This window comes from Panthera leo, chromosome A2, assembly GCF_018350215.1.
Source record: "Panthera leo isolate Ple1 chromosome A2, P.leo_Ple1_pat1.1, whole genome shotgun sequence".
Taxonomy (NCBI): Eukaryota; Metazoa; Chordata; class Mammalia; order Carnivora; family Felidae; genus Panthera; species Panthera leo.
In genome coordinates, this window is record NC_056680.1 from 141,943,466 (window position 1) to 141,957,469 (window position 14,004).

At 37.8% G+C, this 14,004-nt stretch overlaps 1 protein-coding gene across 1 annotated transcript in view; it reads right to left on the minus strand.

The window, feature by feature from the left end:
- Positions 1–14,004, minus strand: part of GRM8 (glutamate metabotropic receptor 8) — a 756,021-nt gene that overhangs the window by 105,468 nt on the left and 636,549 nt on the right. The window lies entirely within an intron of this gene.

A 14,004-nucleotide genomic window follows, 5' to 3' on the forward strand; every position in this document is an offset into this window, starting at 1 on the left:
TAATTGTTTATAATTTTTCTAATTATTATAATTCTTACAATAATTTGAAGGCAAATAATTTATTCTGAGGGTTTTAATATTCGGCACTTTGGGTCACTAAATGAGTCCCTACTAGCAGTTTGTTAACGATTGTTCAGCTTTTGTAGTTTTGCTTTGTTTTTATGTTTGATGTTTGTTTATTTGCACAGCTGTAAATGCCCAGATACTTTCTTCCTCTTAGAGTAAAATAAGGGTGGAATACAAATGCTCTCAAGAAATGCATTCCACTTGCAACACTACATTTGAATCCTCTCTGCTTAAAATTTGGTAATGCCCATGAAAAGCAATTTGATTTGCTGTAAAAGGACATGCCAAGGAAAAGTCATATCTCAGAATATGAAAATAAAATACAATGGCTCTGTCTATAAGGAACCAAACACATCCATTTGAAAAGTGAGCATAACTCTCATCTTGGAAATGCCACACACACACACACACACACACACACACACACACACAACCCAGCTTGAGTGCTTTCTTACCCTTTCTTTTCCAAGTAATAAATTATTTTTGTGTTAGATACATACAGCTGGAGAAATAACACCCTTTGTCTAAAGTCACTTGAATGAGAAACAAAACACTTTGTATCCATGAAACAAAATTATTCATGAGAGCAGATGCATGTTTGAATAATTTCAGTTCTCAAAGTGAGGCAAGCAGTTAAGAACAAAGTTACTGTTTTGTGGTTTTCAGATTGGCACCTGGATTGTAAAGCTTCAAAACAGGTCTCAGGGAGGACAATGCAGCTGGAGTTACAGGGGAGAAGCAATTCTCTCAAAAAGAAAAAAAAGTGTACATGCTTTTTATAAGTTTTAGTGAGAAACTTTTCCTCAATCTCGGAGGGAACTTCCAGTCTTGCAAACATCACTCATGCTTGAGAGTATAGAAAGAAAGAAAGATAGAAAGAAAGATAGAAAGAAAGAAAGAAAGAAAGAAAGAAAGAAAGAAAGGAAGAAAGAAAGACTCTAACGTAATATGTTTTGTTGCTGTTGTTGTTGTTCCAAAAAAGCATTTGTCTCTAAAGAGAGTGTCAGTTCCATTGCATTCCCCTTTGTTTCTTTCTCTAATCAGGTATAAATGCCAAGGCTGCTTCATTGGGGTCTTTAGCTTTATTTAGAATCCATATATATATATATATATATATATATATATATATATATATATATATATATATCTGAAAAAAAAAGGATACAAAAATAGGTATTGTTTTGAAGAGACCAGATTAGAGGACAGCATAAAGAAGAAGTACAAAGAGAAAGACAAAACAGAGCCCTGTGCTTGTCCTGATAAATGAGCTGCCTGCAGGGAGGCTGCGTCCTAGAGAAGCGATCACAGATCTCTTCCTGTGACATTCGCTATCTCTAGACAGAGTGGCAAGCACCGTCGACTACAGCAATGCCTCACTGGTGATCTCCTCCGTGTTAGGATGTTTTGAAGAAGAAAAGTTTGAAATCTGAAGACAGCCACAACAGCTGTATTTGGGGGAGACTAGGTAATGCCCAGAGTCCAGCGTCACAAGGACAGCAAATATGTAAAAAAAAAAAAAAAATCTAACATGTGTGACAAAGCCAGGCTCAGATGCCCTGTTGCCACCTTTGTAAAGAGGGAATGGTACGGATGCAAGGCCCCCTTACAGGCATTTTGCCGGAGCAAATCATGGTGGGTAAGTGGTATGAGTAGTGCTCACAAAGGAACGGGCTGCAGATAGCTGGAAAGGCAAAGTCAGTCCCACACTGATCTTGAAGCAAGTGTCAGTTACTAGTAATTTCAACACCAGTTGAAGATTCAAACCCCATCTCAATTACCGTCATGCTGGATAATTCTTGAATGGATCAAATTATCTGGTTGTGCCTCAGTTCCTTCTAAAATGCCATTTCAGTGGCTTAAAAACTTATAATGAGACAAGAGTGGGGCGAGGGAATGTGGTTAGCATCAGAACTAAAAAATGCTCAAATGATTTGGTGATTCTCCCAATTGTACAGGAATGTTTGAGGATACCCATCAGGGTTCCACATGGTAGGAGTGTAAACAATTATTTTAAAGTGGAACTGAAAATTTTGGTCTTATTTTTTCTGTTGCATAGCCTCCATGTAAGAGTAGTGAGTTTAATGCCTCTGAAACTGACATGTGCCTCCACTTGCAATTGGATATATTATGCTTTTCTTTGAAATTCTGGATAGTCGTGAATAGCATCATCTGTAATCATGTCAACAGCCATGATCATTTTATGATCTGAGAGAGCTAAAGCAACAAATGTATTGCCACTTGGAATCTAACCCAAAGATAGAAAGTTGCATTGTCAGAGGTTAAAGCTAATCTGCACTTACGTTATCAGCAGCAACTTACATCCTGCTCTGCCTTTGTTTCCTTTTTAAAGGCATGACTGAACTTCTATTTCAGATGAAAGAACATAAAAATGTTGGGCAGTGAAGTTTTCAAACCCATATAATTTTTAGCCTATATTAGTGATTATGCAAGTCATTGATTTGTAACTAGATGTCAAGTTAGTAGCAAAGCTTCTAATTATAATGAGTTGCTAGGATTCCATCTCATTGAAAAAGTCCCCAAATAATATTGATCTATTTAATGGAAAGGTAGAAAGTAATAGAGAAAAAATTATATAAAACTATCGCATTCTTGATTCACACATTTTAGAAAGATGTTTGTTTACATCTCAAGATCTCAAACGGCAGAAGTACTTTCAGCCAGCTTCTATTGTTACTTATAAATGAGTCAATAAATAAATGGAAATAATTCGCTGCATAGAGATGAAATGAACCAGCAAAATATCAAAGAGTACAGTGTCAAAAAACAAATAGCACAGGGCGGATTTATTGGTCAAAATATGTCCTCGTTGGATAAAAACAACATGATGCGTAGTTAGGTCTTATATAGTGAATAGATTTCTTTCTCGCAGGTTTCTTCAAGGAAACCACAAATAAGCACTGCAATAATTCTATAGGTACCATTTTGAAGTATCAACATTCTAGTTCCGAAAATAGTATTAAACAATGTTGAGATTGATAGTATTTAGGAACAGGATGAAGACAGTGTGATATTCAATGAGGATGGATAAACTGTGTATTTGCCAAGTTTGTTAAATAAACATATTAACAAAATACATCAACAAATGGTAATCTTGTGTTTAACTTAATTATTATAGTGGTCAATGAAGTTATGAGAGCTTCCCCAACTCCTCTCCTTAATGTGAGTTTCAATACTAGAATTCAGCTCGATCTAAAACTTTATTAGTCAACTTTCCTCCTCTTGACAGACTCATTGCATGATCTACTGATCCCACCATTTGTCCACACATTGGAGTATATATTCCATGATTTCACCTGGTCCACCATAATTTCTATTATTGGCATCTTCCATCTTGTACCTCCTTAGGGGAAAAAAAAACTACAAAAGTAGTAAAACAAAACCCAAATCAGGATGTTCTACCATATCACTAGCAAAATGATAATATAAATATTCTGGTCAAGAGCAATGGTTGATAAATTCTCCTATCCGTGGATTTTCTTTCATTCTTCTTTAAAATGGGTGTATATTGGGGCGCCTGGGTGGCTCAGTCCGTTGGGCGGCCGACTTCAGCTCAGGTCATGATCTCGCGGTCCGTGAGTTCAAGCCCTGCGTCGGGCTCTGTGCTGACAGCTCAGAGCCTGGAGCCTGTTTCGGATTCTGTGTCTCCCTCTCTTTCTGACCCTCCCCCGTTCATGCTCTGTCTCTCTCTGTCTCAAAAATAAATAAATGTTAAAAAAAAAATTAAAAAAAAATAATAAAATGGGTGTATAATGTATAACGCATTTTCTTTTACACTTTTAAATAATATAGCCAATTGACTTAGCATTACAAAAAATATTTCTCAAAGCCCTGAAACTGGGCAATATGATCCACAAAGTGCATATAAAAAAGTTGATAATAAAGCCATAAACTGTCAAACTGGATGGGTCATGGGAAAAAAAACTAAACTAAAATTGAGAGGTAAAGTGTCTTGCTGTCCAAAGATACAGAAGTATTTATAATTCTTGATAATTAAAAATGAGAAAAGATTCTATTTGTGTCAAAGGCATCACTAAGACTTAGTCATTTTCTTGTGATAAAAGGAACGTGCTCACTTCCAGTTTATCTCAAACTACTTTGGGTGACTGGTTATGGCTGGTTAGCTTTCTAATCAATTGTTTAAGTCTTGATTGGCCAGAGAGTCCTGGCATGCGGAACGTTTACTGCACTGAGTTTCATTCAAAGAAATGCAATACCAAGTGTTTATTGCTGAAGAAATGCTCAGTAAAAGTAAACTAAAGTTTCCACATGGCACAAAACTTAAGAATCTAAATTAGGAAATAAAATTTAGGTATAACTTATCTTAAAAATAAGCAAAATCTGGGGCGCCTGGGTGGCTCAGTCGGTTGGGCATCCGACTTCGGCTCAGGTCATGATCTCGCAGTCCATGAGTTCGAGCCCCGCATCGGGCTCTGGGCTGACAGCTCAGAGCCTGGAGCCTGTTTCGGATTCTGTGTCTCCCTTTCTCTCTGACCCTCCCCTGCTCATGCTCTGTCTCTCTGTCTCAAAAATAAATAAATGTTAAAAAAAAATTTAAAAAAATAAGCAAAATCTTAAAATGAATGAGCTCTAAATCTCAAAAAGATGATCAAAACAAAGAATTACTAAAGAAATGTATGGTTAAGTAAGTGGCTAACAAATATTCAAAATGTTACAGCACTTCCCAGGGTGCAATGCATGGGCATGTTTCTTTTAGGCTTAAAAGCCCTTTATAATTTTTTTTTAATTTTTTTTAATGTTTATTTATTTTTGAGACAGAGAGAGACAGAGCATGAACGGGGGAGGGTCAGAGAGAGGGAGACACAGAATCTGAAATAGGCTCCAGGCTCTGAGCTGTCAGCACAGAACCCGACGCAGGGCTTGAACTCATGGACCGCAAGATCATGACCTGAGCCGAAGTCGGACGCTTAACCGACTGAGCCACCCAGGTGCCCCAAAAGCCCTTTATAATTAATGTGGCAGTCCTATAGCCCTCTGGTCACTTATGTGTACTTCCTTTTGTTATAATGCAGTTAATAAGGCATCTGGCCCTGTAGAGTACACAGGCATTGCACTCCACCCTCAGTTAATTATGACAGCAATGAGTGGTATTTTAAAATTCTTGATATTTTGAGCCATTCTCTTAAGTCTCTTATTTATAATAGCAGAATTTCAGGGGCACCTGGGTGGCTCAGTCGGTTGAGCGTCCAACTTAGGCTCAGGTCATGATCTTGTGGTCTGTGAGTTCGAGCCCCGTGTCAGGCTCTGTGCTGACAGCTCAGAACCTGAAGCCTGCTTTGGATTCTGTGCCTCCCAACTCATGCTCTGTCTCTCCCTGTCTCTCAAAAATAAACATTAAAAATTTTTTATAATATCAGAATTTCTGCTTTCCCTATGAAGTTAAAAGGAGCATATTTAGCCAGCAACATTCATTGCCTCTCATGCCACCAGTGAAAAGACTAAGAAATCATATTGTAACAGAATGTTGGATGCAACTTTTTCTTTACCCCAGAAATCCAAGACCCAAAGCTGAAAGATCCAAGAAGAGTTGCCCCCAAATTGCCTTTGATTTACATTCAAAAGAGTCAGTGAGCTGATCAACCAAGATGCTCCAGAAGCACCCCACTTTAAGGAAGAAGGCCCCTACTTCATCCCTAACCATAAACCTTTTATCTTCATAAGGGGAAAAAAATTGGTGGGGAGGGCATCCATATGAGACTCACCAGCTTCGAGAGAAAGGCAATATTCACAGTAGAGGGTACTGGCTCCCCTCCTCAGAATGAGGGTTTGCCAACCAAACCACTTGTAGAGAATACTGGTATCTGCATGAATATATGTTCTGAGTGGATGTTCACTGAGCAACAGATCTGACAGGTACACCTGGATTTACCACTAGAAAGAAGGATGGTGTGGTAGGTTTTTGGAATCTTTTGATGTATGTTCCAACAAATGTGAGGCGTATGTCTACAGAGAGAATGCTTACTGCTAGAAATTTCTAAGGCTGGAGGCTTGCTGGAGGAGCCTGAACAAATGGGATAAAAAATTATAGTAACAGAGTATCTCATCCAGTTCAGAGTAAAAAGTTAGGGCAATGATTATGGTTATATTTAGAGATAGTGGGTGGCTTCCAAGACCTTGGAGGTGGAGAAAAGGACTTACTAGTTCAAATGGCTTCACTTTTATGTGAAAAAAAATATATACAGACGTTAGATAATAGGCAGGAACCATAGGCTTTTCCAGCAGCCTCTGAGTCACACAATGAGTCCAAGTCGCATCTTTCCTGGTCAAAGAGTTTTGATTGGAGATTTTGATCAATAACAAGGAAGAAGGGATATTATGGCTGCTGTTGTCTAAAAGGCTCCTCATCAAAGAAGATGTGAGAGGTCAAGGCTGAACTCAACTCAAGGAAATCATACATACCACTGATTTGGAAACTGTCAGCCAACATCACTAGCGAATGGAACCAAACTGAACCAGAGTGAGAACAAGGGTATTTCCCCACTACTGATGGACCTCCAGTTAGATAAGATGAACTCAGTCTCACCTATTGCTCCTTCCTGCCCCCAATCAGCTGTAGAGAGAGGGAAATAAGATGTCCAAAAGGAGAACAGCAACCTGTACACACAAACCTGCTCCAATCCCTGCCCACAAGCCCTCACTCACACTTAAGTTGACCAAAGTAACAGCTCTAGCCTACACTGGAAATGTGAGGGGTAGAGCTTTGAATAGGATGTGAACTGCGTTCCAAATGATGCTGGGTTCATTTTGGTAGACAAAAATGATCAGAAAGCTATGAATTGGTACTCAACTTTTCTAAAGGACAAAAAAAGAAGTAAACAATGTTTTATTTATAACACCATAAATCAAAATTATTTAGTAAACCATTTATAATAACAAGAAAGGAAGAAATTTGGCAGCTGTTGTATATCAGTTTGAGGGTCTCAAAATTAGAACAAAGAAACAGAACAGAGATGACCTAAAAGGCAAAAAAAGAATGAAGCTTCAAAACAGTATTATCTTCTCCTGACTCAGATCTTTCCAACATGAGTTCATGACTCTGTTTAAGATTTTGTGAATTGTCATAACATCAATACATTATTCATACTTACACTGATAAAAAAAGATACATTCCAATAAATAAAATGTTTCTAAATGATTTCATTTTTTTAATTGAAAAAAATTCTGTTAATTTAGGTGATTCAGTGCTGATGTCAATTTTAAAAACAAAACAGTTTAGGGTTATCTGATCAGCATACAAAACATACAGTTCTCTGGTTTACATTTCCCCATGAAAACTGCATGGCTCTCTCTCTTCTCCCTCTGTGGACTATCATTTTAACTTCATATAATTACAAATTTTTGAAGATTTTTAAATGAAAAGTCGACTTTGGGGTAAATGATAACTCCCCTAAATTCATATGAAGGTCATGGATCTGTTGCCTACTAAAAAACTATTATAAAAATTTCCCTCATTTCAGTTAATAATGTCTACCCTGAAGTTAAAAATGTTGATCAGGTTAAGAAGTAAATGGAACCACTCTTCCATAGGGTTTTTATAACATTAAAATTAAATCTTAAAAAGGGTAACACTAGAGCCTATCTGGTGGCTTCAGTATTATGACGATTGTTTGTAGCTCTTTAATCAGTTGGAAATCATGACAAAGGGGTTTGGATCTAGCTCCATGAAACGTGCTAAGCAAATGTAAAATCCCTGTCAAGGTTGACAGTATTGAAAGGGAAATCAGGGAGAAGAGCAAATCAAGACGTGTAATCCCTGAAAATAAACCAGAGAACAATGCTTTTGCAAATTAGCTGGGAAACAGCCGTGATTCAGCACCTTACTCATGATTCTTCAAAATGCCACTCTATCATACTTTTCAAAATTATTCTTTTTTCATTTATGCCTCAAATGTTAGCTGCTCCAAATGAACACATAAAAGAGTCACAAGAACCTAATAAGGAAAATGCTGTTTCTTCTCTCAAAACAGTGGGTCATCTAAAGATTGAGTCGTTTCTTAATCTAGTTCTATTTTTTGTTTTACATAAAACAACCTGTCCCTAATTTGCTCCCCACAATGAAGCAGGCAAAAGTACCAAGTAACTATTGTTTGCAATGGGGCGCTTTCCAGTTTAGGTATTTAATACTCCTGACAGGTTCCATGGAATGAAACTTTTGTTCTTCCAAGATATACTGAATTGGTTCAAAAAGAGACAAAACTGCTGAAAGTGAATTTTATTTTTAATTTTATTGTACTGCAAGAAGAAAGGACCACTTTGCAGTCAGCTCAGAGATGCCAGTCAAATACTGGAAGGCCACTACTTCTCAGGTAGTGTTAACATGCTGTCACAAGTTGAATGAAACCAGGTGGAGGAAGCTTTCTTTAGTTAGTGACAGTCTGTTTTGCTGCGTGACGATGGCACGGGCCAAGTGGTTTCTCCCGCTAATCCCTGGTAAAGTGTGTCTTCTATAGTCCTCTGACAGTGTAAGTTATCCCAAAACACAGCCTATCCATTTAGAAAGGAATATCTACTCTATTATTGACTGCAAAGTTTTAGGACTCCAAGCTGAATACAGAAAGGGAAATTATAGGCACCCAAGTCAGTCCCAGGTTGTCCAGGTTTCCAGATCTAAACAACATCAATCCTAGAAATTATCCTTTTTTAAATTCCAGTCCTTAAAAATGCTTCCAGTTTTCAATCAGGGCTCTAAGAACAACTCCCCACACCCCCACTCCCACCCCCCCACACACATGATAAAATGTTCTCTCTCTAGTCACCTGAAATGTGAGTTTATTGCTTATTTACTTGGATTTCAAGACCAGAAAATTCTGATTTTCCCCTTAACCCTTTCCTGGCTCCAGACTGCATCACATTTTTCCAATCTCCTTGATTCCTAAAGTTAACTTGATATTTCTTTTGGTTTCTATTTGCTCCCCCCACCCTGCCACCCACAGCTTCTTCCCCATCTCATTTCTTTTCAATCAGCACTTTGCCTCATGCTTACTCTCTACATCACATATTTATATTTTCTGGCCTTTAGTTATCTTATATTTGATTAGCGTTCACCTGCATTCCCCCTCTGGGAGACAGTATAGAATAATGTTGGATGAAAAGTCTTTGCATCAGTGAGCATGGAGTGAGATATGGGTCCTAAACATCTGTCAGGTAGGATATTTCTTGAATTATAACTTTAGGGCTCAAAGCATTAAGCTACTCCAGCTGCAATAGCCAACTTCATTGTATGAATAGAAAACAAACTAGAAATTAGAAATTCAAAATATCTTCTACACTCCTAGGAAGCAATCTGCCCACTGTCAAAGACTAGAAGTCTCTAAAGAAGTTTTATAAGTGGTAATGAATAATTTAATCTAGAACTATTCCTATTATCCGTGTATTGGAAGGTTAAAGAGCTCTTGAAAAACATCTTCTTTTCCCTGAATGCCACTGATGCTAAATTATAAAGCTACATATCCCCTTCCATAAGTTACCACTTCCTCTGGCTACCTCATCCTAGGAAAACCAGGCATTTGGAAGAGCAAAAACACAATCCAGAACTCTTTTTGGAAAGCAGGTGTCCAGTTAATTCATATATTCGTTCATGAATATCCCAACAAAATCTTGTCTTAACAACACATATTTAGACTGTTGGCCGCTTAAGTTATGACCAGATTTAAATATCACTCCTGTGATGTCTGTCATTTCTTTTCCAAATCTAATAACCTACACAACTAATAGACAATCATCTCTTCACAATGAAGACAACATTTCATGAGGTTGCTTTCAAATCACATTCATACTGCTGGACTAGGATAAGGAGTGGGCCATGAATTTGCAATCCATCACTCCAGGAGCCCTCTGCAGGATCCCTCTGGATATGCAAGAAAAAATAAAGTCATTGGAGACTATGTAATCTCACAAAACATAAAGAGAGTTTTCACCAACAGAGGCCATTTTAAATAAATACCAGAAATATAGAAAATGGAAGTTGATTGGTTGATAGAGAAATATAAGCGGAGAATTCACAACCTAAGATATACTGCTAGGGTGCTTCGAAGAAAACCAACTTGCTCAACGGAAACTCCATGAAGATATCACACCCAGATACAGCAAGTCATTTGAATTTTATAAGAGTGAAATGGTATTAAAACACTGTGCTGAAAATAGATGTGCAGGATCACTGACGGTCTATGTTACAGAACCAGGATAAGATGCCCATTCCATTCCACTGGCAACTACTTATAGGCAAGAAACCAGAGGGCTCTCCTTAAAGAAACCAAACAAACATCCGGGAATACTAAGACTTCTAGTGTGTGCACTGGCCCTTCTCAGGAGAAAAAACCCTCTTCAACTACCAAGAGATATGCTGCCTCCCCCCACCCCCCGGCCCTTCTCACCTGCACAGAACTCCTGATCTGACTTCTTCAGATCAGAGATTCAGGAGGAAGAAAGTCAATCTTCTTTCACAGCAGCAGAGGAAACTCATTCCAATTATCAAGGAATTTCCTAAATCAGCTATCACCAAATAGCAGAAAAGGGAAGAGAGAACAGAACATAAACAAACTGAAAAGTCTCTGTGTGATCTTGGAGGAAAGGGAGGAATTCCACAGAATGAAAAGGAAGTTTAAGAAACTGTAAATAGTGTATTTATAGAGATTCAAGAGGAAAATTCACCCACGAATACAAAATAGGATGCTATTAAAAGAGAATACCAGGGATCAAAAATGCTTTTATTACAGATAATAGTATCATTGCTGAAATTAAAAGTTGGAAAGACTGGAAGATAAAATTGAGAACATGTAGAATGCATAAAGCAAAAAGATAAATATGAGAGAAAATGTAAGAGCACTAAAGGGTCATCCCACTGGGTATGATGTTTGGTTAACAGAATTGCAAAAAGAAAAATCAGAGAAGATTGAGGGGTGGTATAATATCTAATAAGTAATACAAAGAAATGTTCTGGTGCTGAGGATATGAATCTTCATACTGCATGGGTGCACCGAGTCCCTATACAAGGAATGACAGATGACACCAAATCACCCCAAGTGTTTCTTATTGGCAATAATGACTATTAGAAACAACCAAGTAATTCCTTCAAAATTCTGATGGAAAATAATTTTCTATCAATGCTTCCAGATCTAACCAAGCCATCAATTAAGTACAAGGCAGAATAAAACTATTTTTTAGACATTTACTGAGAGTTTTCTTCCCTTGGACCCTAGCATGGGAATTTATCTGAAGACATATCCTAAAAGTGTAGGAAGTAAATTATGTGAGAGGAAAACATGAAATTCATGAGATGATATTCTATCCAAGAAGGGAATTCAGGGGAGGGCAGTTATACAGCAAACTTAGAAAGTAACCAGTAAAGCTGGGAACAGGGATACAGAGAGGTCCAGAAGGGAAATCTCTAAGGTGGTTGAAGAAAGACTCATGATTATAATGTAGAGAGAGGGAGGGAGGAAGGGGGGGAAAGTGGGAAAGAGAGAGAGGGAGAAAGAGAGGGGAAGAGAGAGAACAATGTGCGAGAGAAAACAAGCAGAATGGTGATTGGAAAAGCAGGACAAATATTTTTTGAAGTCTAAATATAAAGCAAATAACAATACATTTGAGTGTTAAGCAATAGACTGAGCATAAGAAAAGAGGACCCATCTGACCTTGATGCCAGAACATTCTGCTCCAGGTGGCCCAGCTTTATGGCATCAGATCTTTTGGAGGAAGAAATGGAGTCTTAATATGTACAGGGTCATAATAATGTAAATGTTTATTCCTTTTCTACTTTTGGAGTCAATCTAGGGACAAAGAAAGAGAAGCAGTGGTTGTCCTCACAGAACAGAATGTCAATATTAACAACTTAATGATGTGAAAGTGAAAGTGGGGCTCCCAAAAAATGGGTTGTATACAAGAGAAGAAAAAGCATAACGAAGGGTGTACGTTTTAGTATATTTTTCTTATAAAGCAGAAAGTTGAGATTTGTGTCATAAGATATACCTCAAAAGACTGGAGCCAGAAATAGAGGCTTAAGTATATTTTTCCATGGTTATAAAATTTACCAGAAGAAAAACCAGAATCTCAACAGAATACCATAACAACACAGGGAGAAGGAGAGAGAGTGAAGGGTAGCAAAAGTGAACCGAGTCCTTACCTTTCTTATCATAATGTATAGATAACTTTATAAATGAAGGATTTAAGATATAAAAATAATATTTGGAGTTGTCACACACACACACAAAAACCCCCAAAAAACAAAAAACAAGAGCAAACACAAAGAACTGGGAAACACCTAGAAGAGATTGTCTCTTTACACTGGGTCCAAGGTCTGGAGAGGTACAATCAGATATTCTTACTTCCCACTTCAAGCAGTTTTCTAAAATAGAAACTTCAAAATAAATTTAAAAGCCAAACTTAAAACACCATTTCAAATGGCATCCCCATCATCACCAAATACCTGGAAACTAAATTCATAATTCTGGGTTCAGACAATGATGCTGTTCAGTGTGCTAACACCAAATAGTAACTATTGGTTTAATAAATAAACCATTACATCAAAAATATGACTATTGTTACTAGCAGAATATTAAACATCTCGTCACTGCTGGACATAAGCAAACTCACGGATTTCAGATGGAGTATAGAGCTCTTTAGCAAATAACCACAGAGTTTACCATGATCAAGTGAAGGCATGGCAAGAAGTCAAGGAACTCTGAGCACAGACCGAGGCGATTTAAGAAAAGGATGTGATAAATTTGGAAAGCCACGTATTCACCATGAATACATTCTGATGCCGGATGTAAAAGTGCCTTTTCTTAGGGGCACTTTCTTAGGATTTTCCCACCTATCGCATGTTCAGTGATAAAGCTGTACCTTCCTTCAGGCCTGGCCTCTGTTTGAAATCTTAACTACCTGAATCTTCAGATGTGTTTTCTAACTCTGTTTTTTCCCCTTGCTTTTTTTTTTTAACCTTGCCTTTTTTTTTTCTACACAGTGAAGTCTTTAAGTGTGTGGTGACCTGAAATTCCTCAGGACAACTAGAACTCCATTTCTTTCATTTTCATTTTCTTTCCTTCTTTCTTTCTTTTTAATTAGACACTCACAAAGTGCAGTGCACTTTTTTTTTGTTTGTTTGTTTCAAGCAGCCTCCTTTTTTTTTGAACTGTTCTGCTGGCTGGCCCAGAGACTACATCTATTGTCTGATGTTATCGATTGCCCTGGCTGTTAAGGCGTGGAATCGGCACTTCCTGTGCAGAGGTTCCCTGATGAATACTGACTCGATTAGGCCAGGATAGCATAACATGACTCACTGTCTTCTGTCAGCCCTATTGAATTCCAAGCTGTCTCAGAACCAGCTTACTTGCTATCCTCTTAAATTCTCTGGTGGTTCTTTTCCCCCCAGTTGGTTGTGAGCTACCACACACTGTAAGGATAGAAAGCAGACACTTTAGGGATTGAAACAAAATCTGCTACCTGACCCATGAGTCTTGTTTTCAAAGCTGAGGAAAGAAAGAAAAATATTAACCGAACCACCCTGACTGACTAATCAAATATCAAGGTGAGACTCAGGAACATTATATTTGCTTAAATACATACACTATATTTTTTATTATGATACTTCTACATTTTTTAAAGTTTATTTTTTTAATTTGAGAAAGAGAGAAAATGAGCAGGGGAGGGGCAGAGAGAGAGGGAGAGAGAATCCCAAGCAGGCTCTGCACTGTCATGAGATCATGACCTGAGCCAAAACCAAGAGTTGGACGCTCACCTGACTGAGCCATCCAGGGGCCCCATGATACCCTTACATTTCTGACTATGATACTCTTACATTTATGAGGCACCAACCCCTTAAAAGATCATTCTATGTCTTAAGGCAGTAAGGTAAGTTTTCTTTTCTTTTCTTGTATTTATGTCTCTCTTACTCTGGCACCT